This window comes from Equus caballus, chromosome 9, assembly GCF_041296265.1.
Source record: "Equus caballus isolate H_3958 breed thoroughbred chromosome 9, TB-T2T, whole genome shotgun sequence".
Lineage (NCBI taxonomy): Eukaryota > Metazoa > Chordata > Mammalia > Perissodactyla > Equidae > Equus > Equus caballus.
In genome coordinates, this window is record NC_091692.1 from 24,224,492 (window position 1) to 24,243,963 (window position 19,472).

Here is a 19,472-nt window from a genome sequence, read left to right on the forward strand (position 1 = left end):
CCTATGATAAAGTTCAATTTATAAACAAAGCACAGGAAGAGATCCACAACAAAACTAATAATAAAATAGAACAATTATAACAACACACCGTGACAAAAGATACAATTGATTTTAGCAACCTCAACCACTGATCTTTTCTTTTTCTTTCCTTATTAAGTTGAGAACTTTCATCTTTGCACTTCAAGGAAGCACTTTACGGCTTCTCTTTGGCATATGTAGATTGCTAGCATCGTTACTCTTGTGCTTTGGGCCATTATTAAGTAAAATAAGAGTTACTTGAACACACATGCTTCAATACCTTGCAGTCAATCTGAAAACCAAGAGGGCTACTAAGTGACTAACAGGGTGGATGCGCTCAACAAAGGGATGTTTCGTGTCCTTGGTGGGACAGAGCAGGATGATGTGAGATTTCATCACACTACTCAGAACTGTGAGCAATTTAAAACTTATGAATTGTTTTTTCCTGGAATTTTCCATTTAATATTTTCAGGTTGTGGTTGACTGCAGGTAACTGAAAGAGTGGAAAGTGAGACCGCTGATAAGCAGGAGAGTACTGCATGTCCCTACCTTTGCTGGTTCATCCTCTGCAGCCTCTGCCCCACCTGCCTTGGCCTTTTCTCGGCACATTTTCATCACTTTTCACATGTTGTCCCCCCAAATATTCACCAACTGAATTTTATTAGATCTAATACACTACTGATTGTAAGAAATACCATTATTTTTCCAAGACAGAAAAAGAGCTGGCTATTAAAAGACGATTCAATGTCCTATTAAGAACTTTGGAGAATGCAAAATTAGGCTTCCTCAGCCTATTTTTTTATTGTTGTTGAGGAAGATTTTCCCTGAGCTAACATTCATTGCCAATCTTCCTGTTTTTGCTCGAGGAAGATTTGCCCTGAGCTAACATCTGTGCCAGTCTTCCTGTTTTGTATGTGAGTGGCTGTCACAGCATGGCTGCCACTGAGTGGTGTAGCTCCACGCCCAGGAACCAAACCTGGGCTGCACACTGAACTTAACCACGAGGCCACGGGGCCGGCCCCCTCCTGAGCCTATTTTTGCAGTAGAACTTCTTTCCTGTATTTGAAGGGCCTGGGCAATGTTTTCTGCCCTCAGTTGTATTACTTAGTGTGTGATATACCAGCTTGTTGCATGTTCCTCAGTAACAACACACATCCCAGCTTTAGCTACCTGTGAGCATCTTCTTTTCTTACGTTGAAAAATGCATTTTGTTGTCCCTTTCAAAGAAAATTTGGAGTTGTAGTCATTCTTCCAACAAGAAATATTTGTTCGACTAATATCAAACCCAGCGCTTCTCCTCCGCTTCCGTATCTTTCTTGTTCACAACACACTTTCATTTTGATGGCAAACCGAAAACATTTTAAAATATTTTGATGACACCTGTCAAAACAACAATGTACATAACTCAACTGAAGAAAGGACAGTCTGAACAACCATGACCAAGTTCAAGCACAGACAGGCAATAACAACATCACAACAGGTTCTTTCCTGTTTTTTCACTGGAACCTATTCTCTCAGAACTATTGTTCCATGATTTTCTCCTTACACACCCCCTTTCATTCCTGATAATTAAACTTATTTGTCAATTTTCGTGCCACAGCCTCAGGAGATCTAATTGACTCCAGCCAGCTTGTTATTTAGTTGCCAGTTTGTTGAGAGTAGTCTTTAAATGGAAGGCCTGAAATCTCCTTTTGATTTACATAACTATTAATTCAGATGATTCTAATTAATGTTTCCCTATACCAAGAAATGTCTGCTTTTTACCTGTTTCTCACTCAAACAAAGCATTCCCCACAATCCTGTGTTAACCTATTTGAATTGGTAAAATTGATTTTCTACAGAATCTTTTCAGTCGCTATTTGAAAATCTAAATAAGTTATGAGAATAAATGATCCCTTTTCTATACTTAATAGACAGATACGATTTTCCTTTATTTAAAGAGACTATGTTGCCTTTCCCCCAATAGGCTATGATTGCATCATCATCAGCACCAACTTTGTCATGTCTATGGCACTTTACACTTTTCAAAGGATTTTTACATATATCATCTCATTATGGGCTCCATGTTCCTACTCTTCAGTTTCCCCTAGCCAGCCCTGTGTATGCAGTGAATGTATGCTGTTGAATAAATGAATGAGTGAGCAAATCAGTGATCATCATGATGTTACATCTACTATAATCCAGAGTCTCAGTTGGCTTGTGTCATCTTCAGTGGTATCTTTATAGGTCTGGTTTATTTTCTAGAACTTCATACCTGTCAGTGGATTTTTAATCTGATGTACATTGAGCTGTGAGAGGATTATCAGGGAAGCATATATTTCTTCCAGGACTTTGTTTTAAAAGCAAGATTTAGCTGGCTAGACAGAGACAAAAAATAAGCGAGAGTTGAAAAACTGTTCTTCTGTCCATGTCAATGTTCAATTATATCTTTCATCTTAGTGTGGCGAGATTAGCATTTGCTAATTATCTACTAGTTTCCAGGTGACTGTAATAAATGCTTTAATATGTTATTGCATCTGATCTGGTTACATGTTACGTTTCTCTTGCTAATGCAGTGGGTAGCATTTCTTTCAATATCTCCTGTTCACTTACAGAAAGAGTTCCTTTGCTGCTTCACACAAAGGTATAAATTCTCTCATGGGTGCTTATCAGTCTATTACCAAAATGACCTTAATGTGTGTTGCTTACTTGTGTGTTTTCATCTTGGCTGGGTGAATTCTTCCCACTGGAATTGGCTATTGCTTCAGCATCCTTCGTGAAGGGCTAAGGTCCAGTATTTCAGCCTCTAGATCCCTCTCCTTTGCCAAGCTTGCTCTCATTTGTTGCTATCGGTTCCTACGCTGGGAAAATCATCCAAAAGCTTGAGAAGTCATCGTTTGGGCCGTGGTGGCACTTGCTATGAGCCGTACAACTCAACAGCTGCTCCACTGGTCTCTTTTTCACTTTGGGTTCCCAAGAGGCTATTTCCAGACACAGAGCGAAACTATGGTCCATTTACTTAATGGACCTTCACCCTAGTGGATATGAATGAGAACAGCAATTGGAAGTTTTCTCAGAGTTTATTTTTTCTTCTGATTGGTTGCTTTCATGGCAATACTGCAGATGGCTCTGTATTACTATCCTGCTTCCATCGAGTATCAGAGGGAGTGACTGTGGGTTTTACAGTGCCAACTTTGCTGTTCATGCTTTTAAGTTTTATACTTTTCTCTGACTTGCAACCTAATGGAGAGAATACCAAAGAATAAGTAAAATCACAAAACTTGTAATTACAAAAGGGAAGTTCCCTTAATCTTGGGGTAAATAAACCACTTGCTGTGTATTAGTTGCTGATATTTCTAAGGAAAATGTACGTGATATGCTCTGTGGAATGTTAAGTGCACTGAAAACTTTGACTCTATTGTCACGATATGCACATGGTGATTTGTCTGTCTTACCAAGACAGCTCCTGAGACTTATGCTACAGTTTCTCAAATGTTGTCATCAAAAATACTGATGATGGCCCTGATGGCCTAGTGGTTAAAAGTTCAGCGATCACTTTGGCAGCCTGGTTTCGCTTCCCAGTCACAGAACCACATCACCGGTCTGTCAGTTGCCACGCTGTGGCAGTGGCTCACATAGAAGAACCGGAATGACTTACAACCAGGATATGCAACCATGTACTAGGGCTTTGGGGAGGAAAAAAAGTCCAGGAAGATTGACAACAGATGTTAGCTTAGGATGAATCTTTCCCCGAAAAAAAAAAAAAGCATTAAAAAAGAATATTGAGCCTGGCCCAGTGCCTCAGTCATTAAGTTCATGAATTCCACTTCCAGGGCTCAGGGTTTGCAGGTTTGGATGCCAGGGGCAGACCTACACCACTCATCAAGCCATACTGTGGCGGCATCCCACATACAAAATAGAGGAAGATGGGAATGGATGTTAGCTTAGGGCCACTCTTACTCAAGCAAAATGAGGAAGATTGGCTATAGACGTTAGCTCAGGGCCAATCTTCCTCACCAAAATAAATAAATAAATAATACTGGTTTGAGTTTTGTTGGCCAGTTACTATACACGAAAAAAAGCATTAAAGATGAGATATTTGAAATGCTGGCCAGCTAACAGTAAGTCAGTCTGTTTGTTCTAGAACTTTCTTCTCAATATGAAAGAAAAGGGTGGTTTTAAAATAAATTAGAAATAACAGTGAAAATAGTAAAGCCAATTCCATCTCCTGATGCAGAGATTTTAACTATTTCCAGGTGGATAAAGCCCTTGAAGGTTGGGAACCTGCACTTTAAAATGGCATTGCTTTTTCTCTTCCTAAGTGCCTAAAATTGGGACGAGTCCATAAATATTAAATATTTTTATTGAAAATTAGATTACCTACATTTCTCAAAGATCTGTAGGCTTTAGGTACTTCCGCTTGGACTCTCCTCTGCTTCTCCTTAAATTTATTGCTGACAATTTTGGACAGAACTTTTTCTTAACAGTAGAATTCAATTTTATAACCATGTAATTGGTTTACCTAAAGCTATTTTTCGTATGGCTTTAATGCATGTATTTATGTACTATATTTCTATTCCTATCCTCATTTATTCCTGATATGTATACATTTCGCTTGCTAGGAAATAATCCTATGCCTGTCACCTTCACTTTTCTATGTGTACAATTTAGAAAGCAATTCACAAGATTTTACTTACGCTATCTAGATCAGACACGACTTTATTTCCTACAGATATAATTTTCAGAATGAATTCTTTATGTTCAATTGCCAAGAAAATAGTTTCTTTTGGTGCGTCTATGATTTTATTTGTATGTATGTATGTGTATATCTATGTATATATATTATATTCTTGCACCTGTGTTTAATTTAACAAGCTTGCCAGAGAAATGACAATTTTAAATAATCCTTACTTTATTCTAATTAAAGATTTGGAGATTTATCTAACATGGGAGTCCCTACAATTTGATGCTATAGATTTGATTTACTACAACTAGTTCTCAGATGATCCTTATCTGACTAAAACGTTGCCATTGTCTGATGACCTAACAGTGGAAGTCAAATTACCTTTCATAAATTCACCTGGATATAAAAGTGTGGAATTATACTTTTCATTGCATTAGAACCTGCCCACAGCCAATTAAAAAATCTAGAAATACTCTGAAATGCGTTCTGTGTTGGGGATTTGAGGAGAGAGGAGAGTGTGAGATAACTATCTAGGAGAGGAGAGATTCCTAGAGAACGTAAAAGTAGCAACACGAGAAGGATAGAGAAGGACGGAGTATTTTGTCCCAAGATGTAAAAAACTCAGAGTTTTAACTGCTGTAGATGAGGGCAACTACACAGTGAGATAACCGGGATTTCAACATTCTTCAGTTTTTACATTCAACTCTTTTGCTGAAGTTACATACATAAGATGATTTGAGATGTCTCCCAAAAGCCATTGAGTCAATGAATTAATGCATCGAGGCTCAGAGAAATACCTGTGGGCCAAAGAGAAGGGGAGAGTAAGGTGATGGTTGACTAGTAGGGCTATATTTTGCCAGGTGGGTTTTGGTATTTTTTGGGATGAGATCACATAGATGGCCAGGAATTCTGCTACTGTAGGGCTGGTCCTGGACAAGACTAATTCCATGGGCAGAAAATGATTGTTTTTTTGTTTAAACACCCCAGTGTGTAAAGTGAAGCACTCTCGGGTCCCTTGAAACTTCACTTGACTTAATTTTAAAAATACTTTATTTGCATTGGTAATTCACGCATTCACCTTTTATTCCTTAAGCCTGATCAACACTTGATTGCCATGGAAAACATTGTTTTGGTTATCCAGGGAATATCTTTCCAGTAAACTGTTATTTTTCTTCTACTAAACAGTCTTTAAAACTTTTTTGATTTAAATCAAAAAAGTTCTTGGACATAATTCCAAACATCATCTCTTCATGTTTCATTACAGTAACGACGTTCAATTTGACTTCCTCTAAGGAAAGCTTTGGCTCCTCAGTTTCAGTAGTGTTTTTCTGGTCCTTGGTGTCTGCACTATTTCAATTCCAATTTTGGTTTCAATGTTAATAACTGTTGTCACAACAAAGCGTTTGAGTTTCGCCAAAGTCAATCCAGTAAGTCCCTGTGTCTAACTCTTTAGTTTTCTCAGTGGTAATAGAGCTTTATTTTCTAAAGTCCCTATTCCCAGTTGCTTTCTGATTCAGATCTGGTGATAGGCTGCCACAGCGCAAAACTACTTTATTTATTGCTTTCTCTCCCCTCTCCAAAATATGACAGGATTGCTTTGTTCAAATATTTTTTGTGTGACAAGTTATACCATTGCACTGATCGAATAACTAGCTTCCTTATATTTTTCTTTATAGTGTTCTTGTCACTCAAAAAGGAAATGTCTTCTCATTTACTTTCTTGCACAATTTTAGTTAAGTTGGTCATTTTATAATTCTAAGTGTCTCATATTTCAGTTAGTAATGATGGTATTTATATATAATCTGCCATGTATTTTCCACATTTAAAGCAATAAGAAAATCTGTACTTACGAATAAAGGTATTCTGGTAGAGCTCAATTAACATTTTAAAGGAGATGGAGTTAGTCCCTATTCTTTAATGCCTGGGACTAGCTGACATTTCCACAGTCGAGAGGGTCAGTACACTAATAGGACTTAAGTGGTGCTAATTATGATTATAATGAACTCCAATATTTGATTTAAAATATTAATCTCACTAGCCTGGGTAAAAATTGTTTATCAATAAATTGTGATGGATTGCCTCACCTTGCCCTCTTTCCTCTTGATGATAGTTAAGGGATTTTCATCCCATTCCATCAAAAAATGGTACTCAAAGGGAACAGAAACTAAAGGCATAGATTCCTAGGAAATTCGTAACCTTTATCATGCTTTCTTCACCTGAGTGTGCAATTAGATCCACCTCTGTAGTCCACCTTTGTTTCAAAATACTCCTAGTTTTGATTATTTTCTTTCTTTCCTAGGCTCTCATGGATTGCATTTTTCTACAAAGCGTCTTAAATAAGATTACGTTGTGTGGTAGTATTCAGAGAGGTTAAGTAACTTGGCCAAGCTCACCGAGCTAATATGTGGCAAGTGGTTTTCCAAACCTAAGTCTGGATCACTCTGAGGTATTAGTTCTTTCCACCATACAATACTACTTTGACGATGAGAACCAAAACCATCTGTATCCACACAGCTTGCCATCGATAGTAACATGATTGCACTATTGGCTTTTTTCCCTAATTTAACTTTATCAGTCAGCTGTTTTCATCAACACGACTTTACTCTTACAGGAAACTCTTGCCCAGAAAGATAAAAATAACTTTATTATTTATACCAGGAACTTCGTGGAAAACTCTATTTAAATGGACATCACATTGTTCAACTAATTAATAGATAGTGTCAAATGACTGTTTACTACCCAAGTCTCTCCTACTTGTGCATCAACATCCTCTTGCTTTGTCCACCAATCCTAAACTATTGTATCATGATCCTTAGCTAATCCCAGTCAAACCTTCACATTGAAAGTTCTGTCTTAAACTAGATTCAAAAAGCTCATAAATATCCTCACTTTGCCTGTCCCCTCCAAGATGCTACTAAGACTTTGTAAGATAGTGTTCTGCCGTGCTATGGTAAGTCATCATCTCTACGTGCCTTATCTTCAGGCTGGTTTGTTATTTACAGGGATCCAGCATTTGAAGGTGGTTAGGACTTATATTTCTTTGATTTCATAGAGTTTCTATGATGCAAGTGCTAAATGGATATCTGTTGATTAATTCCAAATGAGACAATGAACTGTTCCCTTGTTTCCATTCCTAGATCTTATTGGTGTGTGATCTGAGTAAAGTTACTTATCTTCAGTTTTCTTCTCTTGGAGATGATGTAAGTTACAGGATTGTCGTGAGAACTAAATTAGGTAGTATCTTTGAAAATGTGCTCTAGAGTGCTATGTAAAGGCAGAATAATCTGGTCATTCGTATTATTTATTCTATCTGTTAGTGCTAATCGGTTAATGTCAAACAGATTTCCGGCTGGAGTCTGGAAGTGTTGATGAGGGAGGCCCTTGTAAGTGAGGATGATTCTCAGGTTTCTAGAACAGGATGATTGTGTGCCATTTTCTGAGCTGGAGAAAAGAGGACAAAGAGCAGGAGAGGAGGGAGATGGAGGCTAGAGGTGGGACAACATGTGGGAAGACAACGGCTGGATCCCTCCCTGTGACGTTAACCACTCCGCAGCATCTAACTCAAAGTTTTCTTCAGGCACGTGTCCTTGGTTCAGTTTTCTATTCTTCTGGGTGACCTTATCTATCCTAAAGCTTTAGACACTAATCCTACACTGGTGACTCCTAACACATTGGCTCCATCTCAGATCTTGAGCTTGATTTCAATCCCACCCATTCAGCTGGAAATTTCCATCTGGATTTCCAACAGTTGCCTCAAACTCAACCTGTCATATACTGGACTTATTATCTTCCTTATCTTGGTGAACAGAGCCAGAATTCATGAGGCTAAACAAACGAACCTAACCTTATTTCCTTCTCCCTCCATTCACTCATTCATCAAATATTTACTGAGCACTTTCTGTGCCTGACTATTTTGTTAGGCACTGGAGAAACAACCATTAAGTCAAACAGACACAATCTCTGACCTCTTGGAGCTAATAGTATTTTTTTTTAAATCTTTTCTTTCTTATGCCTTGAATTTTTAAGGCAATATTTCCCAAAGTGTGTGCCTTACAATAGAGGAATAGTTTTGGGTCATCAGTAGGTGTTAAATGGGGGAAAAAAATACAGATTCTGAGGTCACATGAGTTGAGAAAAATAGGATTAATAAATGTGGTATTCTCTTTATTGCTGCATTTCTCTGAGCATGTATTTTCTTTTACTTTTAACTTTATTGAGGAATAATTGATAAATATATTTATTTAAAGTGTACAATGTAATGCTTTGATTCATATATATGTTGTGGAATGATTACGAAGATTAGGATTCTTAACATATTCATCACCTCACGTAGCTAACTCTTTTTTTATGTGTGGTGAGAATGATTAAGATCTCTCAACAACTTTCTAGTACAGTATACAATAGCAAGTGTACTTACCATGCTTTACGTTAGATCCTCAGAATTTATTCTTCCTATAACTGAAAATTTGTTTCCTTCAACCTACATGACCCATTGCCTCCTCCTCCCAGTCCCTGACAACCGCCATTGTATTCTCTGTTTCTATGAAATCAGATTTTTTTTTTAGATTCCATGTATAAGTGATACCTTACTGTATTTGTCTTCCTCTGTCTGGCTTATTTCACTTATCATAATGCCCTCAAGGTCCACCCATGTTGTCACAAATGGCAGGATTTTCTCCTTTTTAATGACTGAATAATATATTTTATATATATACACACCACATTTTCTTTATCCATTCATCTGTGGAAGGACATTTAGGTTGTTTCCACATCCTAGCTATTGTGAATAATGCTGCAGTGAACATGGGAGTGCATATATCTCATTGAAATCTTGTTTTCATTTCCTTTAGGTATATACCCAGAAGTAGAATTGCCTGATCATATGGTAGCTCTATTTTTAAGTTTTTGAGGAACCTTCATATTGTTTTCCATAGTGGTTGAACTAATTTACATTCCCACTAACCAAGTATGAGGGTTTCCTTTCCAGCACATCCTCGCCAGCGCCTGTTGTTTCTTGTCTTCTTGATGACAGGTGTTCATATCTCATTGTGGTTTTGATTTGCAGTTTGCCATTTCAATTTATTGATTGCTTTCTTTGCTGCTCAGAAGCTTTAGTTTGATGTAGTCTTACTTGTTTATTTTAGCTTTTCTTGCTTGTGCATTTGGTGTCTTATCCAAGAAATCATTGCTAAGACCAATGGCAAGGATCTGTATCCCTGTTTTCTTCTAGGAGTTTTACCCATAGGCCTTCTGCATCTTGCATGTGGTATTATGCATTACTGTTGAGCTTACTTGACCAAAAACCCCTCTGTGTACAGACCACTTAGCTGGCATCATGTGACTCAGAACAATGTTTAAGTCATGCTACTTTACAGAATGATTTTATTCATTCTTTTATTTAATAATTGTTGTCAGCCCACTATGTGTTCTGTGTTCTTACTCTTCTGTTAGAGACTGTGGAGAATGTAAAGAGGAATAAACCATCACCTCTGAGCTTAAGGCATTTAGTTCCTTATATTTTTTGCCTTTTACTTTTGGTCCACTGGAATATTATATTTCCTAAAGCATTTGAGCTCCCTTGAATTAGAATTGATCTTCTAATATTTGATGGTGAATTTAACCCCAAGTCGGAATTTGAATTTCCACGCCCCTTTCCTCTATGGCTTAGATTTCCTTTTTGAATTTCTCTTCTCCCTGCACCATTTATTTTTACTCCTTTTTTTTTATCTCACTGAATATGAGCTCATCTTTTCTTTTTGATTGTAAACCTATGGTGTGGGAACTGTGTCTTTTGTATGGTTCCTAGCAAATGCGTCACATCTGGAAGGTAATAAATGACAAATAATGAATACTGATGAGTAATGATGGGTTCACCAATGACTGTGACTATGGCTGTGTCTCCTTTTAATAGAGGGATTTCTGTGGTTGAGATGGAAATGGAATGTATTCTTTGGGTATTGATTAACAGAGGGAATTTTCTTTGCTTTGTTCTGTGACTATTATTTGGAAAGTTATGTATTCTGAAGAGTAGTCATTTGTAGCACAGCAAGTGCAATTTTTCAGTTGGTGCCTTACGCCATCTTCTATAAATCTGTAGCTATTGTTGGACTCTGATTTTTCTCATATGTAGTAGGATAAGATGAATCATATTATTGAATAGAATCAACACTAGCTTTATCAGAAGCTGAGCATGCTCATAGGCATTTTTTTTTAATCCGGAAAAAAGTTCTCAAAGCTTCTCTTTAGAAACAGTCATTTTCTTCCAAAGCTAATCTGAAATTCCTTAACGTAGTTATTGTGAAGCACAGAGAGAGGTAGATATGTGTGCGTGTGTGTGTGTGCGCGCATGTGTGTAAGTATTTGTGAATGTAGTTTACCTTGTGACTCATTTCTGGCAAAAAATAAAAACAATTTTGCATATATTTCCAATTTTCCTAGATTAAACATTGTCCACATAAATCGTACAGGAAGATGATGTTAAGGCAAGGATCTTTACAAGTTTATGATGTTCCAAGATGTGATAATTATTAGACTCAACGCAGGTGACTATGAGCCTACAGCAGGTATACCAGAGAAATGCATGCGTGACCCAAAGGTACTGGCATCCTGCACTGTGAGATGTCAGGAGACCTGCTGGGTCTGTTTTAGTGTATACAGAGGAGGACAGAGTGTAAATGAGTATACATATATATAAACATCCTGGTGAAATAATTACATACAAAGCTTGTGTCAGTAAGAAGTTTAGACTCAATCATGTATACTATATTGTGCTAAGGATTATCAAAAGTAGACTAAAAGGGCTCAAGTAAAATTGACATATTTAAATATCAGTTGTTGGAAATCTTCATAGTAACTCATTTAACTTATTGATGAAAATGGGCTATGTCTGAGGCTCTGACAAAACCGTTTTCTGGCACTTTAATGGAAATATGATTTAGCCGACTGTCGGAAATTTGAAGGGAAAGTTTAATGAGAAAGAGCATGTGGTGCATGAGATGGGTTTTGGGAAGGCAGGCCTGTTCAGGCAACATCAATTGTTTTGTCACCCAACAAGCCCCAGGCGCCTCCTCCCTCTCCTGAGGGCTGTGGTAACAGCACCACCCCATCCTCTGGGAAAGGCTCCCTTAGACGCTCCAATCGTGGAATTTGAATGGTGTGGCCATTTTCTTATTGACTCCAATTAGGGCACAGACGGTTGAGATCCAGGAGTGGGCTCCCCAACAAGCCCAATCAGAACCCTTCCTAGAAATTTTGCAAACATTAAAAGGGGAAGAGATAGAGTTCCTAGCTGGGGGCAAAGCAATGAAGTGTAAGGTACAGAAGCAACTGGTGGCCATATTTTCAAAACACGGAAGAAGCTGGTTAGAGAGAACGATATACCCAGCCAGAGAGCAGCACAGGCAGGAGATGGAGAGCCTTGAAGGGGACACATTTCTCTTCCAGGTGTGCCCAAAGACATAGCTATACTTTGACCTTTTTATTGCTACATCTGCTAATAAATTCCTCTTTTTCTCAAGCTTGTTTGACTGAGCTTCAACCACTTTCAAACAAGAGAGTCTTGATTCACAAAGCCTTAAAAACATAGACGAGGGAGAAGTATTTAGGGACTAGAAAAAGCAAATTGATCTGCTAAACCAAATAAGCTTGCTTGACTAAAAATGCTGGTCCACCTGTTTGAGTGACATGCTACTCTGCAAAGTGTTAGATCTACCGTAAGACTGATTAAAACCCAAGTAGTGTCTACATGAATCTGTTGTGTAGGATCTAGAAAATGATATTAAATTTAAAAACCTGCCACATGTGAGAGATTAGTATTTATTTCAGCTTTTTCTCTCCCCCATCCCACCACATGGCACTATTACATTGATATGAAATTAAAAGAAGAGTTAGGTGTCAGGCAATCACAAGAATTCTAATGCAACCGGTTTGTCGCTCAAACGAGTATTCATTTGATCCACAGTGGAGTTCATACTACACAAGGTGGATGAGAGGGAAAGCAGTTTCTTTTCCACGGGAGTAAGTCTAGATTGTGCGTAGATATTTACTAATTAGTTAGAGAAGGGGATATCTATAATTTTTAAAATATTTTTAATTTATAAGATAGCAACCTGAAACATTTTTCGGCCACTTTCCAATAAACACAAGATCTAAATCTAAGTGCAGGAGCCTCACTCATCCATCTTGCCACATGGTGCAGGCCCCCTGGAACCCACCTGCTCCTTAGGACACGGATGCTGCTCCCAGTGTCCATTTCTAACATCTGACTTCACCCCACCCCACCTTAACTTTGGGCTGTACTCCCAGGTAGTTGTGGCAGAGAAGAGTGAGTCCTAGACTAGAAATCTGGAGATAACAAGGGGCTTTGCCATTCATGGATTCTGGAACCTTAAGTTAGTTAATCTCTGAGCCTCTGTTATTCATTGGTGTGAAGAAATAATAGCAACCTCATATAGTTGTTATGCAAAAAAATGTATTAATTGGTTGATTAATTCAAAAATATTTACTGAGTGACTACTATCTGCAAGGCACTCTTTTGAGAGCTAGCAGTGAACAAAACAACCCCAAATCTCCACCTGCCTAAAGATTTTGTCAACTGATAGAGACAGACCATAATGGAACCATTATATACTATGAAAGAGAATGACAGGTGCTAGGGAAGAAAATAAAGTGGAGAAAAGTGTTAAGAAGTGCACGAGTGCCACAACTTTGGAAATATGGCCAGGGAAGACCTCACTAAGGTTATATTTGGGCAAAAACCAGAGGGAGGAAGGGCCAAGCCACATAGATATCCTGGGGAAGAGCTTTCCAAGTGGAGGGAACCACGTGTGCCAAGATTCTAGGGAGGAAGTATGTAAGGCATGTTGGAGGAATAGAAAGGACATCATTGTAGCTAGAGTGGAGTGAGGTGGTAGAAAGATCCTGGGGTCTCTTCCAGGTCCATATAAGGACTTTGGCCTTTACTTTGAGTGAGATGGGATGTTATTGGAGGGTTTTGTGACAACTTCCTTGAAAGTGTCTAGACTAGTTCTGGCACACAGCAGGTATTCAATAAACGCTTGCTGGTTGAACCGAGGATTTGGTTTGATCTTACCCATATGCTTCCACTTTCAGCGGGAGCATGAAGTGTTGGGGCCAGGGTCCCATTGTGTCCTGCTCTTTGCACAGTGTAAGAAATGCCTTTGAACTTCTCAGAAATGCCTGCCCCAGCTTGCCACTCCCTTGTCGCTAACACCATTTCATTACAAGGCTGGAGGGTGTGGTTGAAACTGGGTTGGAATCTGCAATGCACTAGATTGATATTTTTACCAATAACTGCTGGCATTGGTGCATTTTCTAGGAGCAAATCTGACAGTCATCGTATTTCCTCCCTATCAACATGGATAGGAGTTCATTAAGTATATTTACATTGTAGTTTTAGAACCATTAGCGAAGTTAATTATACAGTGTTCAGGAGAGCATGAAAATAGGAAAACAAAGCGAGTTGATCAGAGAGAAAGAGTCACACCTGCTGGGTTTCCTGTATGACCTGGATCCCGAGAGAGAATTGTAGTAAGAGGGAAGTTGGCCCGTGATGTTGAAAGTGAGGTTTCCACTCCCTCTGTGCTCACAGATGTTTCTCACTAGCTCTACTCATCTCTGAGAAAATCAGAAAATTAAGGTTCGAGATGTGTGCAAATGAGCACTTGCTATTCATAACAATAATTTTAAAAACTCCCTTGATACAGTAAGCAAACAAAAAACCAGCTGCGAGGTAAAATGTGGCTTTCTTGTTTTTCCTTTTGTTTGTTTTAGGAAGGCGTTTAACCAACACTTGCTAGATCTGAGTCTTGCTGGTTGAAGACTCTTCAAGCTCCTAAACAGGAACCGGAGTCCATTTTTTAGCAATGTACCCATCAATACCGTATTTCATTTTTTTTTAGCACATTTATTTTTCTCTCACCATCTTCCTCACCTGCAAAACAATGAGGCCTATTGACTTTTTGGTCACAACTATGTCGCAAGCATTTTCAGAGTGTAGAGTATACTTAAAATGAAGAATCTACAATTCAGTTGAAGAGGATGAATTTCACAGCTATAGACAATCTTTTTATGATAGGACTTATGGCCGTGGTGGCAGTTATATTCATCAAAGGTGTCTGCAACAAATGGGAGTAAACATCCCTGAAATCATAGATAGTTTACTTTTTTCAAAGTAAACACACCTATTAGTAATGTCAATGAAACAACATATAGGGTATCTAATGCATTTATGATTTTTACATTTTCAAGGTAACCGTGAGAGTGAGATTTGTTGAACTAGATTGATAAAGAAGAAAATTGAAGTAAATAAGATTAAGGAGCAGGGAAGATACAAAATTTATATTTTTCTAGACCAGATAATTATGATCTGACTCAGTTTAAATTGGACTTTATGAAAACTGGTCCTAGACGAGTTGCCTGGGCAAGACTAATCTATGTTCAATGAATTTTAGATATTTTCCAATTTCCTTACTTTTTTAAAAGCCTGACTAATTGGAAGGAAATATAATTCAGCATATTGTATGAACATTTGTTTTGATGAGTCGAAGCTGGCAGTAATGTATTTGTCTGTTGGAATGCATTATCAGGTTTGCCAACACCCTTCCCAGCGTCTGGTGAAAGTACCCATCCACTTGTTAGGAAAGTGCCTTTCCCCCAATTCTTCACCGTGAGATTTAGGGAATGCTGCCATCCTTTTACAGAACATTTCCTTCCCCGCCACAGTGTCCGGGTGAAGAGTAGGTAAATGTTTCAAGTCCAATTCCATGGCTACAGGCATCGGTTTGGGAATAGACATATATAATCCAAAAGGACCCAAATCAGAGTCTTCCTCCACTTTTTTAAATTGGAGCAAATAAAAGTGCAGTAGTCCCTCTTGGAGTACAGGAGATGTAGGAAGCCATGCGTCCTACATGGAAGAGGTTAGGCTGCATAGGAGATAATGAATTGCTGGGAGACATGAGAAGCAGAGTGGGAGTTTGAACTTGAAGTAGCTCCTGATTCCAGCTGGCCTTGAGACCCCATCCATATTCTTTCAGGTAGTTGGAGCTGGCACTGTCATTTTGGCTGAGTTTAGAAATGACCAAGGCTTAAAATATGGATTTTTGAGTTGGGATTGTATCGTATATTTGCACAGCGGATGAACAATATTTTTCATATTTATTTAGAAATATTGGAAAATTCAAAGATAAGTTTATTGTCTCAGGTTGAGTCCCATACTTAAATTACTTATTTCTGTTTATTAATGATACTTTAAAATACTTGATTTGTGTTTGTCTTTCATTCAGATGCAACTAATTTGCTGCATATGTAGTAGACATTTTAGGCGGAAGCTGAAACTACAAATAAACAGGCTGTAGAGAAGGCAGCTTAAAATATGACCTTCAGATTTTTTAGTGTGTATTTTTTATTGCTAGTTCTCATTCTATATAGTTTTATCTTTATAAAGAGAATTCTTGCTATGATAACCAACAACTATTTAGACTTGTCTCTGGGCATTTTTATTGCGCTACATATATCTGTTGTCATGTAGAATCATAAAATATATATTATCTTTCTCTCTCTCTCTCCCTCTCTCTCTCTCTCTCTCTCTCACACACACACACACACACACACACACACACGCCTGTAATGAAACCCATAATGATGCAATTCGCCATTATTGAAACTAAGATCATCTCCACTTATCATTGGCTCTTTGCAAAATGTTTTAATGATAAATAGAAGCTCACTGGTAAATTTTTTAAAGTCAGTGTAGATGATTTTTGTGGCAAAAAGTCCATCTTGCACTGGTTTTTATGCTGGCCATTTATGAAAACAATTACTATCTGTGGCCTGTCAGGAGTCTGTTGAAGCATACCACAATCATCAATGTTCATATGTAGATAGACATATTGCTATCTTTGACATCAACAGATGTAGCATTTTCATACCGTACAGAAAGTAATGGTGCCTGACATTTCTAGGTTAAAAGCTCTTCTTTGTTTCTTGCACAAATGGAAATAGACTTTTTGGCCTTCTTGTTCGCTTCAAGATTGTATGTAAATGTTTCTATGAAAATAGGGAAGTTTCTTTTTATTATCTCATGGAAATTGGGAAATAAAGGTGAAGGGAGAAAATTGCCACACAAACCAAAGATGATTTTAGAAATAGTTTAAATTCTGTGTATCAAAAATAGAGTAGATGGTGAGTTTGTATGACATTTCCATAAAGGGCTAGAGGATAGAATACTTCTAAATAGAGATATTCAAACAGCTAAAATATATGTCTTCCCTGATATGATTTCATATTTAGGTGTTATTCTGTTGTTGATGACAGAGTAAAAACCCCATTACTTTGATTCTGAAGAAAGAGCCCTCCTAATGTCAATGGGACAGCACTGGTACCCAGGATTTTCACAAAGTCTGCTTGAATCAGCTATATTTTGACCAGCTTCCATTTTCTAGAGAAGGATTGGCGTGTTAAGCAAGGTGACTTGTAATTTTTGTTACCTGAATTTTTTGACATGTTGGGGAATCATTTGCTACAGAAAGATTTAGCAGCTGAATACAACACAACTGTGGGTTGAGGTAGATAGTGTTTATATCCTGGAAAAGAAAACTGCATTTTTGTTCTCAGATACAATGTGGATGCTACTTTCTAACACCATAAAATCTTGAGGCTGACTGTGTGCTAGCCTATAGTCTTGCAATGAGCTTTAGTTGTATACTTGAGAGAAACTCTTGTCTATGTGTTGTGTTGTGGAATAAGTGTACATTGCTGTATTGTTTACAGTAGCTAATTGTTCTATCAATAGGGTATAATAGAATATACTAGGGTTTATTTATATCGTAGAATAATGGATAGATTTGCACGGTAAGTTTAACACACAATAGTACAGTACAGTGAGTATAAATTGAGCAAACTTGATCTATAGAGAGTCAACATGGATGAATCTCCAAAACTTAAGGTTAGGAGCAAAAAGAAAGTGACAAAAGGATTCGTAGTATATCATTTATGAAAAATGTTAAAGCACAGGTATACTTTATATTGTTGTGGATATCCCAGCGGCACATCTACTCACCCAATAGCCTTCCCCACTGATGCTAGAGATGAAATATCCACATTTTATCGACAGCCACTCCTCCCATTTGTGCCCAGGATGCTAGCCCTTTTCCTTACTCAGGGACTTTGCTCCAGTAATTTTCCTCTCTCTTTTCTGCATCATCGATTTTTCCTGCCCTCATGGACCACTTCTATCATTTTTTAAAAAAACTGTTCACCCTTCTTCCCCTCACTGCTAGCTAACACCTCTTTTTTCTGCTCCCCTTGCAGCAAAATCTGTAGAAGTCTCCAATTCTCTCCTCCAATCCTCTCTTGAACCCTCCACAATCAAGTTTTCATTCCACTTAAATAGCTCTTTTCAAGGGTATCAGTAATCCCCAAATTGATAAATCCAGTGATCATTCTTTCTCCTTGATACGTTTTCTTCACTTGGTTTAAGACACCACGTTCTCTTGCCTTTCCTCCTCCTTATCTGGTGTCTCTGAAGTTCCTCCTCCACTCCCTGGCCTCCTCATGTTGGAGTGCTTCAGGCCTCAACCCCAGCTTCTCTTCCTTGCTTTGTCTGAGTTGATCCTTTTGTTCTCTTCCAGTTTCATGGCTTTAAATATCACCTCTATGCGGATGATGACTCTCTAATGCATATCTCCAGCTTAGACATTTCTACTGAACTCAAGACTTGTACGCGTCTTCCTGCTAGACGTTTCAGATGTCCGATGGATGTGTCACCTAAGACATCTAAAACATTCCTGTTCTTCTCCCCAAGACATCTTCTACTCATGTCATTTCCATCCCAATTAATGACAATGCCTTCCTTCCAGTTCATTTACAACCCATATTCAGTTTTTGCAGAAAATCTTACTGGCTCTACCTGTAAAATACATCCAGTGTCTGACCACGTGCAGCAGCTTCACTGCCACCATCCTGTTCCATCCACTGCCATTTCTCCTTTGGATGACTACTCCAGCCTCCTACCTGGCATCTTTGTTTCCACCCTGCCTCCCCACAGTCTGTACAGAAGCCAGATTGATGCTTTTAAATTGTAGGCCTGATCACATCACTTCTCAGCTCAAAACCTTCAAATGGCTCCTTATTTCTCTAAGAGTTAAAGTCAAGAGTCTTACTGAGGCTTAAAGGCCTTCAGTCTGTCTCTCGCTTGCATTCCGACCTATTGTTCCCTAAACTGTCACTACACTCAGCCCCTTGTTCCTTAAACACACCAGGTGTGTTCCTGCCTTAGGGCCTTTGCTCTGGCTCTTCCCTCTGTGTGCAACATTCTTTCCCTTTATATCCACATGGCTCACCTCCTTTAAGTCTTTGTCCAAATGGCATCTTCCCAATTTGGCAGACTCTAAACATACTATTCTCTGTAACCAGTTGTGCAAGCCTTCAAATCTCTCGCCTCCTGCTGTATTTTGTCTATTACTTTCTAAAATACTCTAGAATATATTTGTTTAAGTGTGTTGCTTATTTTCTGTCTCCGCCCTACCTAGAAAGCAGGCTCCATTTGAGCAAGGATTGCTGTCCTTTTGTTCATGGATGTCTCTCAAAAACCTAGAATAAGCCCCAGCTCCAACAGTGGACTCTCAGCCAATACTGCTGAATACATATATACCAAGAAAACTGTTGAAAAGGAGACAGCAGGCCTCAAATGGAGCCACTTACACTGAGCTCCACCAAAACTTAATGCCTAACCTAATTTCAGTTTTGACCTCCCCAGAATGTGACCTTT